The following is a 15,128-nucleotide window of genomic DNA, read 5'->3' as shown; positions in this document are numbered from 1 at the left end:
ATGTATGGATGGATGTTCAGGTGAATGGATGAATGGATGGATAGTTGGATGGACGGATGCATGTACAGATGGTTGGATGGATGGATAGATGGAAGTATGGATGGATACATGCTCGGATGGTTGGATGAATGGACGAATGGATGGATAGTTTGATGGATGGATGGATGGATGGATGTACGAATGGTTGGATGGATCGATAGATTGACGGATGGATGGATGGATGGATGGATGGGTGTCGGAATGGTTGGATACATGTATGGGAGGTTAGATAGATGGATGTACAGGAGAACAGATGTACAAGTGATTGGATGGATAGATGGGTGTATGGATGGATATGTGCATGGATGGTTGGATGGATGGATAGATGAATGTTCAGGTGGATGGATGGATGTACAGATGGTTGGATACAGTACATGTATGGGAGGTTGGATGGATGGACAGATGGATGTGCAGATGAACAGATGTACAAATGGATGGATGGATGGATGGATGGATGGATAGGTGTATGGCTATATGCAGGTACAGGTGGTTGGATGGCTAGATGGATGTATGGGTGGATACATGTATGGATGGATGCTAGATGGATGTATGGTTGGATGGATGTAAGGATGTATGGGTGGATGCATGTACAGGTGGATAAATGAATAGGTAGATGGATAAATGGGTGGATAAATGTATGGGTGTTTGGATGGATCAATAAAGAACAAATGAATGGCTGCACAGATGGAGAAATGAATAGAGTGAATAAATATATGCTTCTCTGTGTGTATGGTGTCTGTGTGTGCACGCGTGTGTGTGTGTGTGTGTGTGTGTGTGTGTGTGTACTCTTTTGAGAGTGTCCTTGGCGTGTGTGAGTGTGTATGTGTGTAAGGGAGCAGAGTAACATCCTCCTAACAAATCCTCCATTGTTCGATTTTGTGTTGGCCACACACACACACACACACACACACACACACACACACACACATATACACACACACGCAAACTGCTGCTGCTATTCCTGACTCCTAATTGCTGTATTTTAAAAAAGACACCATTTTAGTGAAAGGCAATTGCTATTAATTGAGAACAAGCTGATGTTATTTCCTGTAGCTCTGTGGCTTCTGTGTCCTTATTCTCTCTCTCTCTCTCTCTCTCTCTCTCTCTCTCTCTCTCCTCTTCATTATTTCAGAGAAGCGTACATTTTTGTTCCACCTGCCAATAATGCTTTCCTCTGTGTCACACAGATTCCCTCCCAATTACAGCATGTGACCCCTACCCCCCCTACACACACACACACACACACACCCCTCCTCCACCCGTCCGGCCATTCATTACCTCTCCTCCTTGCATTCAATCTGTCTCCAGCACACCTCCTGTATTTCCTCTCTCTTTCTCCATCATTTCTCTTGTTTTTAACTCTCTTCTTCCATCTCTTTCACTTTCTCTCCCTAATTAACCCTTTCTTTTATTTTTGGCGGCGTTCTTCCTTATCTTTTTTTTTATTATTCATCACCCCTTCTTCTGCTTTAGCTTCTCTTTCTCGCTCTCTCTCCTCCTCTTTCTTTCACCATCACTTTAGCTTTTCTTTTGGCTCACTTCCTTTATCTCTTTTTCTCTACCACCCCTTCTTCTGCTTTTTGCCCTCTTCCTCCATCACCGTCTTTCCCTTTATCTTTCTCCATCACACTTACTTCTTACTTTCATCTGCTTCAGGCTCTTTTCCTTTATCTCTTTTTCTTTATCACCCTTTCTTCTGCTTTAAATACTTTTCCGTCCCCTGTTTCTCTCTCTCTCTCTCTCTCTCTCTCTCTCTCTCTCTCTCCCCATCACCAATCTTTTTCTCCTTCTTTTTTCATTTCTTTCTTTCTCCATCCTCTTTCCACCCCACGCTTCTTCCATCTTTCTTTTCCTCTTTCATTTCTCCAGCTCTTATTCTACCCCTTTTCTCTCTTCCTCAAGCTTGCCTTTTCCTTTCCTCTATCCCATTCTCTTCCCTTGTTGTCGCCCTCTATTTCTCATTACTTTTTCTAGCTCTCTTTCCATCTTCTCTCTCTGTTTCTTCCCAACCTGTCTTTCTTCTGTCCATCTTTTCCTCTGTCTTTCCTTTGTCCCTTTCTTCTGTTTCTTGCATTGTCTCCCTCATCTTCAGTCACTTCCTCTCTTTTCCTTCCTTTCTTTCATTTACTCCTTTCTTTTTTCAAGCTGTCCACCTCTCTCTACCCCCTCCACTTTACCTCTGTCTCTGCCTCGCCTCTTTTTCCTATAGTCTCTCTCTCTCTCATCACCACTTTTTCTCCTTCTTTTTAAATTTCTCTTTCTTTCTCCATCTTCTTCCAACCCCACTCTTCCTCCATCTCTCCTTTCTTTTCCTCTTTCAATTCTCCAGCTCTTATTCTACCCCTTTTCTCTCTTCCTCAATCTTGCCTTTTTCTTTTCCTCTATCCATTTCTCTTCCCTCTGTTTCTTATCACTTCTTCTCACTCTCTTTCCATCTTCTCCTCTCTCTCTGTTTCTTCCCAACCTGTCTTTCTTCTGTCCGTCTTTTCCTCTGTCTTTCCTTTGTCCCTTTCTCCTGTTTCTTGCATAGTCCCATTGTCTCCCTCATCTTCAGTCACTTCCTCTCTTTTCCTTCCTTTTTTCATTTACTCCTTTCTTTTTTCAAGCTGTCTACCTCTCTCTACCTCCTCCACTTTACCTCCGTCTCTCTGCCTCGCCTCTTTTTCCTATAGTCTCTCTCTCTCTCTCTCTCTCTCTCTCTCTCTCTCTCTCTCTCATCACCACTCTTTTTCTCCTTCTTTTTTCATTTCTCTTTCTTCTCCATCCTCTTCCAACCCCACTCTTCCTCCATCTCTCCTTTCTTTTCCTCTTTCAATTCTCCAGCTCTTATTCTACCCCTTTTCCTCTCTTCCTCAATCTTGCCTTTTTCTTTTCCTCTATCCATTTCTCTTCCCTCTGTTTCTTATCACTTCTTCTCACTCTCTTTCCATCTTCTCCTCTCTCTGTTTCTTCCCAACCTGTCTTTCTTCTGTCCGTCTTTTCCTCTGTCTTTCCTTTGTCCCTTTCTCCTGTTTCTTGCATAGTCCCATTGTCTCCCTCATCTTCAGTCACTTCCTCTCTTTTCCTTCCTTTTTTCATTTACTCCTTTCTTTTTTCAAGCTGTCTACCTCTCTCTACCTCCTCCACTTTACCTCTGTCTCTCTGCCTCGCCTCTTTTCCCTATAGTCTCTCTCTCTCTCATCACCACTCTTTTTCTCCTTCTTTTTTCATTTCTCTTTCTTCTCCATCCTCTTCCAACCCCACTCTTCCTCCATCTCTCCTTTCTTTTCCTCTTTCAATTCTCCAGCTCTTATTCTACCCCTTTTCCTCTCTTCCTCAATCTTGCCTTTTTCTTTTCCTCTATCCATTTCTCTTCCCTCTGTTTCTTATCACTTCTTCTCACTCTCTTTCCATCTTCTCCTCTCTCTCTCTGTTTCTTCCCAACCTGTCTTTCTTCTGTCCGTCTTTTCCTCTGTCTTTCCTTTGTTCCTTTCTCCTGTTTCTTGCATAGTCCCATTGTCTCCCTCATCTTCAGTCACTTCCTCTCTTTTCCTTCCTTTCTTTCATTTACTCCTTTTTTTCAAGCTGTCCACCTCTCTCTACCTCCTCCACTTTACCTCTGTCTCTCTGCCTCGCCTCTTTTTCCTATAGTCTCTCTCTCTCGTCTTCATCCTCCTCCTCCTCCTCTTCCTTGTCTGCCTGGAGTGTGTGATGGAGGCGCTTTGTGAGTGTGATTAATATTTTATGAGCAGTTTGATGAGGCTCGTCACTGCTGGCCAAACACTCCCAGCTGAGCTCGTCCTCTGTCTCCCACCAGGGAGCCGTCCAGTCCACTGCCCCTGTCACTCACTCTCTTTCTCTCTCTCTGTCTCTATATACACAACTGTCTCACCTTTACATTTAATCTACTCTCTCTTCCTACTTCCTTTTTTCTCTTTCTGTCTCTGATTCTCTTACACACACACACACACACACACACACACACACACACACACACACACACACACACCGAGGCAGTGTTAACACAACTTCTTTAGTTTGGATCCATTCCATTTTTTCCATTAAAAACCTTTTAATGCATATCCATATTTTGACTTAATTTTTTTTGTACCTGTTTGTTAGTGGAAGTTTGACATCGTGGGAAATTCATCACAGCTGTGTCCCATTACACAGACAGGCTCCAAAGGGATGTGCAGTAATCTATTAAATCCGACACATTTTGAGTTCAACACTGTTTCATGTCGAATGTCAAGCCCTGGTTTAACGAAGGCAAGTCATGTGCCAAAAAACCATCTGCTTACCCAAACTGCGGCGTACAGGAGGACGTCCGAATGTAAGCACAAGCCGAGTTTAAATTCACACCTTAGGTAAGGAAAGCTAAATTGTTGTATTAGACCGCTGTGATGTTAATAAATGAGTAATATAATTATTATTGTATGTAGTATGTAGCCTACAGTTCAATGCAAAACCTGGCACTTGCACATTCACATAATTAATGGTTTATTATTATTATTATTATTATTATTATTATTATTATTATTTTATTCTAAGAGTAATTACTTCAAAGGCCTTCAAATACAGTTTTTTTTTTCAAGTGGGTGTGGCCTGTCTCCTAGGTAACCCTGGCAACTATCCTCAGCGGGATAGATGAACAGAATCTGCTGTAGGTTATTGACCTTAGCACTGAACACAATGTTTTTTGCTCTGTTTACCAAATCCTTGTAAGCCAGGAGGCTTTATCTAGCAGGTTTAATAAAAAAAGAGAAATCAAAAAAGAAAAGGGGACAAGAATGAGGATGACAAAAAAAGGACAACGTAGGGTGAAATAAACATTACCTGCCTTTGTATCATGATTTTGATTTCTAGCTGGAAGTTTTTATGCTCGTATTGTGTTATTACATAATTATGTGGCTATTCATTTTGAGTAAAAGATCCGCAATCGAATATTCAGGAAGAAAATTCAGCATTCAAGAAATATTCAATAAGCAAATGCAACCTTGGCTTATGTATGATCAGGTGTAGCTACAAACATCATGTCTAGAAAGCTTTTTATTCTGTATTGTACATCATGTATGTCACACTCATGTCATCCTGCTAACTTTCAATATGTCTACTGGTTACATTTATATTGATTTTTTTTTCTACACTATTCTTAATATGATGCGTATTATTAACCACTTATTAACTGAGCGTGAGGTCTTTACGGTCTGATATTTTCCCATAAAGACCAGGCAAGCGAGGTTAATAAGGAGTTTATTATATGGCTTTTTTTATTTCTAAGATTAAAATAGACGGTCATTATAATGAGGCGTGGCGCTGCTTTCAGTCACATCATATTTGTAACGTAGTTGAGTCACGCATGCAGAATAAACAACTAGCGGTTTCAAACCTGAATTGTGGTTAAAGTGCCATTCCACCATTGGATGTATTCTTTGGCATAAAATACAATATATTTTGACAACATATATAAATGGTATCACTAGATAGAGAAATCTTTTAGCTTCAAAATGATATATCAAACATAATTTTTTGACAACGACAAGTATATTAATTTTGCGACCAAAGTCACCTACCCTTTTAATTTCCGCGCGTGATGTCATCGGCAGGTTCCCCTTCTTGTGTACCGTGTGACGTGGCACATATTATCAGCAATGGCGGATAGAACGCGATAAAAATAATACCAATAAATCTAGCTAATACCAATAAATCTAGCTAACTGAAAGATTAACTCAAAATTTTTCGCAATTTTTTTGGCCCCCATATACGAGGAGAAATGACTCTCTCACTTTGGGGGTTTCCTGGTCTAAAAATAGACCGACACGTGGTACACAAGAAGGGGAACCTGCCGATGACATCACGTTTCACTACCGCGCGGAAATTAAAAGGGTAGGTGACTTTGGTCGCAAAATTAATATACTTGTCGTTGTCAAAAAATTATGTTTGACGCTAGAGATAATGAAAAATATCATTTTGAAGCTAAAAGATTTCTCTGTCTAGTCATGTTGTCATAAAATGTATTGTATTTTATGCCAAAGAATACATCCAATGGTGGAATGGCACTTTAACGGATTCTGAATGCTCTTTGTTGCTCGTTTCTAGAATAACTAGGTGACTCTTGTTTGTCTTTTGTGTTTTTCGGCCGTTTTTGATTCTGGTTTGATTTCCAATTAATCTTTTTTGTTGTTTTTGTTTGTTTTTTGCAACATTGAAAGCCTGCACCTTGGAAAGAAAGTCCGTAATCGCTCACGGGCATTACGGGAAAATACTGCCTGCCAAGGAGCCAATCAGAGCACACGATTTTACCGGAAGTAGCTTGTGCCATATAATAAGTTATTTTGAATGCAACACTCATGGCTATTTAACAGTTATTCCATGAAATCGAGTCGTACATGAGCTGACGTGCCTCGTCAGCTATAAGCCATGTACAACGAGATTGAGTGGAATAACTGTTTTATTCAATCCACATTCACTGGATTTTGAGAGCCAGAGCATTTTTATTTTTATTTTTTTGTAAAGTCGATAAATAAAAACTTCATGCAAAACATTTGACAAAATCGTTTCCGCTTAGAATGTAAACAAACCGGTGAAATGACAGGAGCAATTTGTGAAAAATGCTGTAATAATAATTCTTGAAAAATAAAAAGATATACATTCTTACCATCAAATACTTTTTTTCCATATTTTGTTGCTTGTTTGTATTTTTTGGGGTTTTGTTTTTCGAGTCGAGTTTTTATTTCGTCCTCGGTTGGTTCAGCAATACGCTCCGCCATTTTGTTTTTCTCTACTCATGGTATATGAGCTGATAGCCTTAAGGCCTCTGCATGCTCTTGCGACAAGGCTTTCGCAGATAGCTTTTCGCAGACAGTTGTAATTTATCGTTGAGCGGGGAGTAATAGGCGTGCGCGATGTTATTCACCGCCACAACGCAAGGGGGCGCGAAGTCGCTAGGAGTAGTTGGTGGGTGTGGTTAGTGGAGTGTTTATCCTCCGGTTACTTATAATGACTAGAACTGGAGTCGTATAGATGTCCGTACTTCCTCACTTCCTCGATCAACCGCTCTTCGTGCTGCTCCATCTTCGCTCGTGTTTTTAAAAATGGCGGTCGTGAAAACAAAACAAACCGGGAAAGTAGGGAAGCGGAAGTGCGTGTACAGCGGATGTAGAGTGGACCAATCAGAGCCCTCTTGTCTGCGACGCTGTCTGCGAGGCTTCTGCGGTGGTCACAATTTTTGGGAGGTGCGCGCAGAGCTTCTGCGAAAGGGGGGGGGCTACGCAGACACTGTCTGCGACGCTATCTGCGAGGACTGGGTTGTCAGCATAAATTGGCCTTTAGTAGTAGAATAGCCAGTCAGAGCGTGCGATTTGCTCATATCCAGTGAATGTGGATATAATAAAATTAGCTATATCAGTAATGCCATAAGGTTTGTTACTTGCGAAAATCAAAGATTTTTGCAAGTACGTTGATCTGTCCATTTGTTTTTGCTTGTTTGTTTGTGCTCTAGTGTCGTCATTTCTTGACCAATCTTCACCAAAATGGACAGGACAACTCACTAGGGTCACACAAAGGCTATGTTCACACTGCAGGCTGAAGTGACTCAAATCCGATCTTTTCGCCCATATGTGATCTGTATCCGATCTTTTATTGACAATATGAACGACACAGATCCGATTTTTTCAAATCCGACCCAGGCCGTTTGGATATGTGGTCCTAATTCCGATTCCTATCCGCTCTTTTCATATGCGACTTCAGTCTGAACCGCCAGGTCGCATTCATCCGACTTACACGTCATCAACAAGCCACAAACGTCACTATTCTGCGCTGAAGTAGGCGGCGGGTCTCTCAAAAAAAGTTACAACAACATGGCACATAATCACGGGCGCAGATAGAGGGTGGGATTCGTCCCACCCAGATTTAAATTCACTTCATTCGGTCCCCCCCCCCACTTTGCATAAGGCAAACCTCACGGAAAAATCAAAAGACTAATTACCATTCGGTTTATTGAGGTGCACAGCAGTGTATACATAGTTGCAACAATTCACATAAAACAAAGACTGATATTCGGTTGGTTGAGCTGCGCAGACTGCACAGGTTGCGAGCTTGAGATTGGTTGCTATGGTAACCCACAACAAGTTTGACAGGCATATCGGGGTTGGGGTTGGTTTGCTGGCAGCTTTGTCCCCCCCCAGTTTTTTGTCCCCCCCAGTTCAAAAAACGTATCTGCGCCCCTGCGCATGACATCAATGCGAGGGACGCTTCGGGCTGTGAAGGTTCTGAATCTTCTCAATGGAAGGACGCAGAGGTTAGGGAGCTGATTTCCATTTGGGGGGATGCAGCTATTCAAGCTAGATTGGATGAGTCATACCGCAACCGGGCGGTTTTACTTCCGTAAACACTGGCCATGCTCACTGCGTGTGACGTCATCGTATCGTGCAATGCGCATGCGGAACACTTTTAGGTCGCTTTTTGTTCATACTGAGGATCACATACAAGTCGCATATGTTTGTTAATGTGAACGACCTCACAAAAAAATCGGATTTCACAAAAAAATCGGAATTGAGCATTAAGCCTTGCAGTGTGAACGTAGCGAAAGACATCATTAGTTTTTGGTGGGTCAAGGTCACCAAGATCAAATCTTGTAAAAACATCTAATCGGCCATAACTTTCGTTTGTTTGTGATTTTCGGCTGTATCTTGCTCTGCACAACTTTTCATTTATTTATTTGTTTGTTTGTCTGTTTGTTTTTGTTTAAGTCTACCCCTTACGTAGTTTTCTAGCGTCTCCATTTGTCAAATTCAATACGAATATGAAAACTCTTTTGTTAACTATTTCATTTATGAACTCCGCAAAATGAAACAGTCTAACTACAGTGCATGTAAGAATGGAAGGACCATATTATGAGGATCTGAAATTAGCAGCTGATGTAGTACACATTTGGCTCTCATATATTAACTGACACATTTATGCAGTGAGGATCTCATTAAAATCTCATGTGATCCTGGTTACAGCCCTGATGCTAGAAAATTGAAATGAACAGGAAAAAAAAGGAATTACAATAATTAAATAAAACCATCTTCTTCTTTTGGCTGCTCCCGATTAGGGGTCGCCACAGCGGATCTTTCGTCTCCATTGCTCCCTGTCTTCTGCATCCTTCTCTACCACACCTGCCACTTTCATGTCCTCTCTCACCACATCCATGTATCTCCTCTTTGGCCTTCCTCGTTTTCGTGTGCCTGGCAGCTCCATCCTCAACATTCTCCTTCCAACATGCTCTGCATCTCTTCTCAGGATGTGCCCGCACCATCTCAGTCTCATCTCTCTTAGCTTAATTCCCAAGCTCTCCATATGTGCTGTCTGTCCCTCTGATGTGCTCGTTCCTTATCCTGTCCAACCTCCCATCGCAAACCTTAACATCCTCAACTCCGCCACCTCCAACTTTGCCTCCTGTCTCTTCGTTAAGGGTATGGTCTCCAATCCATACATCACAGCTGGTCTCACTACTGTCTTATACATCTTACCTTTCACTTTTGCTGGGACTTTCCGACCACAAATGACTCCCGAAATCCTTCTCCAACTGCTCCACCCTGCCTGCTCTCTCTTTCTCACCTCACCATCGCAGCCCCCATTTTCCTGCACAGTTGACCCCAGGTATTTGAATTCACCAACTTTCTTTACATCTACTCCTTGCATCTTCACTACACTCTCATCCCCATTCTCATTGATGCACATGTATTCTGTTTTGCTACTGCTCACCTTCATTCCTCTTCGTTCCAATGCATACCTCCATCTCTCCAAACCCAACTCAACCTCCTTTCTACTTTCCCCACACATCACAATATCATCCGCAAACATCATGTTCCATGGTGACTCTTGCCTCACTTCGTCCGTCAAGCTATCCATCACTATGGCAAACAAGAAAGGACTAAAATAAATAAATAAATAAGTGCAGTCATAAACATGAGCTTTTAAACCTCTCTCTCACACACACACACACACTCAACATGCCATTTTGAACCATTAACATACTCATGGGCGGCACGGTCGCCTCACAGCAAGAAGGTCCTGGGTTTGAGCCCAGCGGCCGGCGAGGGCCTTTCTGTGTGGAGTTTGCAGGTTCTCCCCATGTTTGCGTGGGTTTCTTCCGGGTGCTCTGGTTTCCCCCACAGTCCAAAGACATGCGGTTAGGTTAATATGGGAGTTAGGTGCCTTGAGCAAAGACACCTAACTCCAACTGCTCCCCGGGCGCTGTTAGCATGGCTGCCGACTGCTCTGGGTATGTGTGTGTGCTCATTGTTCACGTGTGTGTATGCATGTGTGTGTTCACTGCTTCAGACGGGTTAAATGCAGAGAGGAATTTCACAAGTGTGTGATGAATAGTTTTTTTTTCTTTCTTACTCTATATTAAACCTCTATATTAATTATTTAATTATTGTAATTCCTTTTTTTCCCCTGTTCATTTCAATTTTCCAGCATCAGGGCTGTAACCAGGATCACATGAGATTTTAATGAGATCCTCACTGCATAAATGTGGGGCGGCACGGTGGTGTAGTGGTTAGCACGGTCGCCTCACAGCAAGAAGGTTCTGGGTTTGATTCCAGCGGCCTGCGAGGGCCTTTCTGTGTGGAGTTTGCATGTTCTCCCTGTGTCTGCGTGGGTTTCCTCCGGGTGCTCCGGTTTCCCCCACAGTCCAAAGACATGCAGTTAGGTTAACGTGGGGCGGCCTTGGGCTGAAATGCCCTTGAGCAAGGTACCGAACCCCTGACTGCTCCCCGGGTGCTCTAGTGTGGCTGCCCACTGCTCTGGGTGCGTGTGTGTGTGTGTTCACTGCTTCAGATGGGTTAAATGCAGAGGATGAATTTCACTGTGCTTGAAGTGTGCATGTGACAAATAAAGGTTTCTTCTCATCTCATCTCATTATCTCTAGCCGCTTTATCCTGTTCTATAGGGTCGCAGGCAAGCTGGAGCCTATCCCAGCTGACTACGGGCGAAAGGCGGGGTACACCCTGGACAAGTCGCCAGGTCATCACAGGGCTGACACATAGACACAGACAACCATTCACATTCACACCTACGGTCAATTTAGAGTCACCAGTTAACCTAACCTGCATGTCTTTGGACTGTGGGGGAAACCGGAGCACCCGGAGGAAACCCACGCGGACACGGGGAGAACATGCAAACTCCGCACAGAAAGGCCCTCGTCGGCCACGGAGCTCGAACCCGGACCTTCTTGCTGTGAGGCGACAGCGCTAACCACTACACCACCTTGCCGCCAAGGTTTCTTCTTCTTAAAAAATATTACACTTAACTAATTCTCAAGAATTAATTCATTTGTGATCAGAAAGTCCCAGCAAAAGTAAAAGGTAAGATGTATAAGACAGTAGTAAGACCAGCTGTGATTATGGATTGGAGGCCGTACCCTTAACGAAGAGACAGGAAGCAAAGTTGGAGGTGGCGGAGTTGAGGATGTCAAGGTTTGCGATGGGAGGTTGGACAGGATAAGGAACGAGCACATCAGAGGGACAGACAGGGAAGTAAGGCCCTGGTCACACCGCCCGAACTTTGCTGGAGCGTTCCTTGAACGGTGGGGGGGGCCGAATTTCGACAACGCTCGTCACCGCGCACAAAATAGGGAAAAAAATCGAAAACACGGGCATTGGCTTAGCGGTGCACCGCTGAAGCCGGCGTTGCTTTAGCATTGGTTTAGCGGTAACGAGCGTTGGTTTAGCGGTGACGCGAGCGTTGGTATAGCGGCGTTCTGCGCATGCGGGCTTTGGCTCGGCGGGGGTACAAAGTTGGTTTAGCACCAATCATAGCAAGTCTCTCAGCATCCATGGTGATGCAGTTTTACTGTAACTTTGAGCAAATTCGATATAGATGAGGTCTGAACTCAACGGCAGATCGATTCCAAATGAGCTCCTGGTCCATTTCTCCCCATATTTATAGCCAAATTCTGGTCCCGCTCCGACACCTCTATACCAACGCCAAACCAAAGTTAATCGCCGCCATGGATAGCTGCTTCAACGCCCGACACCGTTCCAGCAACCCCGTGTCTGCTCGTAAAACGCTTACAACCGCTACACCGAAGTTTGTGCAACGTTTAATCGCCGCCCGGGCAACGCTGGCGAAGCAGCGGTGGTCCAGCGTTCAAGAATTCTGCGTTGGCCTAGCGGACCCAAGCGTCCACGAACTTGCGTCTAGCGGTGCCAAACTTTGACTGGGCGTTGGTGGAGCGGGGGTGAACGTTGCCGGGGCGGAAAATTGCCCCCCTCCTCACCACTCGCAATATTTTGTGCAGCTCAAAACTTTCAGAGCGGTAGGAGGGCCCCTCGAGAAACATCAGCGGTGGCCGAGCGTATACGGCGTTGCTTTAACGGGGGCCAACTTTTGTTAAACGGTGGTGAACGGTTACGAGCGGTGATGAATTTTTTTCACCGCTCCAGGAACGCTCCAGCAAAGTTCGGGCGGTGTGACCGGGGCCTTAGCTAAGAGAGATGAGACTGAGATGGTACGGGCACATCCTGAGAAGAGATGCAGAGCATGTTGGAAGGAGAACGTTGAGGATGGAGCTGCCAGGCACACGAAAACAAGGATGGCCAAATAGGAGATACATGGATGTGGTGAGAGAGGACATGAAAGTGGTAGAGAAGAAGAAGAACTAATTCTCAAGAAACACCTAAAATGGCCGTCTCTACACTGCTAAAGAATTGTGGCATTAAAATAAATCAGGATCTCTCTCTCTCTGGAGAATAGTGGGCGTGGCTTTCTACTTTAAATACAGTACACTTGTTTCAGATAAGGACAATTGAATGTTAATTTGCATACACCGCCCCTTTTGCTGCCGAAAGCCCCGCCCAGGCGCACGAGGCTCGGCTCGACTCGGCTCGGCTCGCGTCGCGCTGCTCTTTTAAACGCTCGAGCCCAGTGAGCTCGCGCACGCGATGGGATTTGTGCGCTGTGTGAGAGTTGGGAGTTTGCTCTCTCAGACGCTTCGGAGTTTTAAAAATTAAAAAAAACAATAAATATATTTAAAAAAACCCACCACACACACACACAAAGAGGACAGACTCGCTCTATATCCTTCACGGGTGAAGGGAATGAAAACTCGGCGGTGCTGAAATAAATAAAGTAAGTAGTCTTTATCGCTATGCGAGAAGGATTTGTGTTTTTAAATGTGTTGACGGTTATTACCGTTATTACCTCAGATAATACCTCAGGCAAACTTTCACAACTTGGCGACGTTTGTGTGGTTTAAATACCTGCTAAGGGTCAAACAAATGCTTGGAGAAGCGAGTAAGGAAGTTTAAACAAGAACGGGTGGGAATTAGTTGAGAGTTTTATGTATTTGTTTGTTTGTTTGTTTGTCATCTTGTTGCTATTAGTTACAGTGTGTAGTATGTTATCGTGAACCTGAAGTACTACAACATGACCCTTCATTCCTTTACGGCTTTCCTCTTTTCTCTCTCTCTCTTTTTTTCCTCTCTCTCTCTTTCCTCTGAATGGACGTTTCTGAGTTGTGTGTTTTTTAGTAAAAGCTTTTCCGGCTGCTTGCCTTGCAATTCAGGTGTGTCATTTCTGTAAAAAGCCTGAAAAGGACTCCTAAATGAATATTTATTATTATTATTATTATTATTATTATTATTTTGCCTATTCCCATTTTAAAACGAGCTCGAGCTCCTCATCAGCAGCTGCACTGCTGTGTGTGCGCGCACCCGTGTGTGTGTGTGCGCGTGCGCGCGCTCTCGTGTGTCCGTGTTTTTATATCTCAGTGGGGACCAAATGTCCTCACAAAGACAGCAATTGTCTCCCAGTTTAGACCTTGTGGAAACATTTAGGCTGGTCCGGTAATGGAAGAACAATGTTATAATTTCACAAAAAGTCAATATAATGTATTAAAACGACCACAATAACAGCTTAAATATCCCAAAAGCTTCCTTTTTGGTTATTGATGTTAAGATCGAGGTTAGATTTAGGTGTATTAATTAGGTGGAAGGTCCTCAAAAGGATAGTAAGATGAACGTGTGTGTGCGCACACTTGTGTGCGCTCTTTCCACTTGAGAAAGTGTGAAAAGGCAGAAGAGCCGTCAACTAATTCAAGAGCTTCTCTATGAACCAAGCTGATCAAACACTCCACCAGGCTAAATGGGCGTTTTGTTCTTTCCCTTTGTTAAAAAAAAAGATTTTCAGCTCCTGTGATTTTTACGTGGCATTTCATTTCATCAGAATTTCTTTAATTCAGATTTTAGTATCTTTCTTTTGCCGTTAACGCTGATAGTCAGTCTGAGACTAGTGCTTTGTCTTCTTTTTCAGATTGTTCCCTCTTGTCATTTATAACCCACTGTGTGATTTTCATTTCTTTCTTTTTTTGTTTTATCTGTTTTTTTTTTTCTTTTAAGTTGGAGTAAAACGCACCACCTCAGTGAGCATAAATCATGTACTACAGCCTTAGTGGTTTGTCTTTGTCTCTTGTGATTTTATATACAAGTACACACTGATTTCTTTAGTAGTTTTAACTTTTTTCATGGATTTTTTTTTTGTAGTTCAGTTGTTCTGAAAGCATACATAATTCACTATTGCTTGTTTTCTTCCTTTGTTAGAGACGTTCCCTTTTTCTATCTTGGCTTTATTTCTTTGTCGCGACTAGTGTTTTACATCTGTGATGATATTTAGTCACTACACCAGCATGATAAGAATACATCATTTTATCAAAAATTATTCATCATCAATTTGAATTTTTCAAGTAAGCAAGAAGTCGTTTCAGAACTATGGTTTTGCGGGATTTTGCGTGAACTGTTTGTGTAAGAAGCCACAAAGAGAAATAAAGTGTTAGAAGCTAATTAAAGTGTTACTGGATATTTAATCATGCATTTGTTCGATCTCCTTCCCTAGAGGTTCGCTTGGTTATTTCTGCTGGTTATTGCATTAATCTCTAGGGAGGTGTGGCTGCTCTGTCAGAGTAGCAGTTTGCCACGGTCAGAGCTGCCAGAGTAGGATTTGAATACACACACACACACACACACACACGTGCGCGCACACTAATTCCCCCCCGTTACTCTTTTCTCTCATGCACCACCGATGCTTGATTGTCTCTCTTACTCCCGCCCACACATCACACA

At 43.2% G+C, this 15,128-nt stretch overlaps 1 protein-coding gene across 3 annotated transcripts in view; it reads left to right on the top strand.

Moving 5' to 3' along the window:
* Positions 1–15,128, top strand: part of plxnb3 (plexin B3) — a 275,840-nt gene that overhangs the window by 97,941 nt on the left and 162,771 nt on the right. For 2 of the 3 annotated variants that reach the window (XM_060932436.1, XM_060932434.1), the window contains exon 1: positions 12,937–13,140. The exons of the other annotated variant lie outside the window; for it this stretch is intronic. The gene's annotated coding sequence lies outside the window, so the exon portion shown is untranslated. Of the gene's footprint in view, positions 1–12,936; positions 13,141–15,128 lie in introns of those variants that run through there. 3 annotated transcript variants of the gene reach the window in all.

This window comes from Neoarius graeffei, chromosome 10 (genome assembly GCF_027579695.1).
Source record: "Neoarius graeffei isolate fNeoGra1 chromosome 10, fNeoGra1.pri, whole genome shotgun sequence".
Classification (NCBI taxonomy): Eukaryota; Metazoa; Chordata; class Actinopteri; order Siluriformes; family Ariidae; genus Neoarius; species Neoarius graeffei.
Note: the sequence above shows the minus strand (reverse complement) of the source record. Positions and strands in the feature narration are given on the sequence as shown.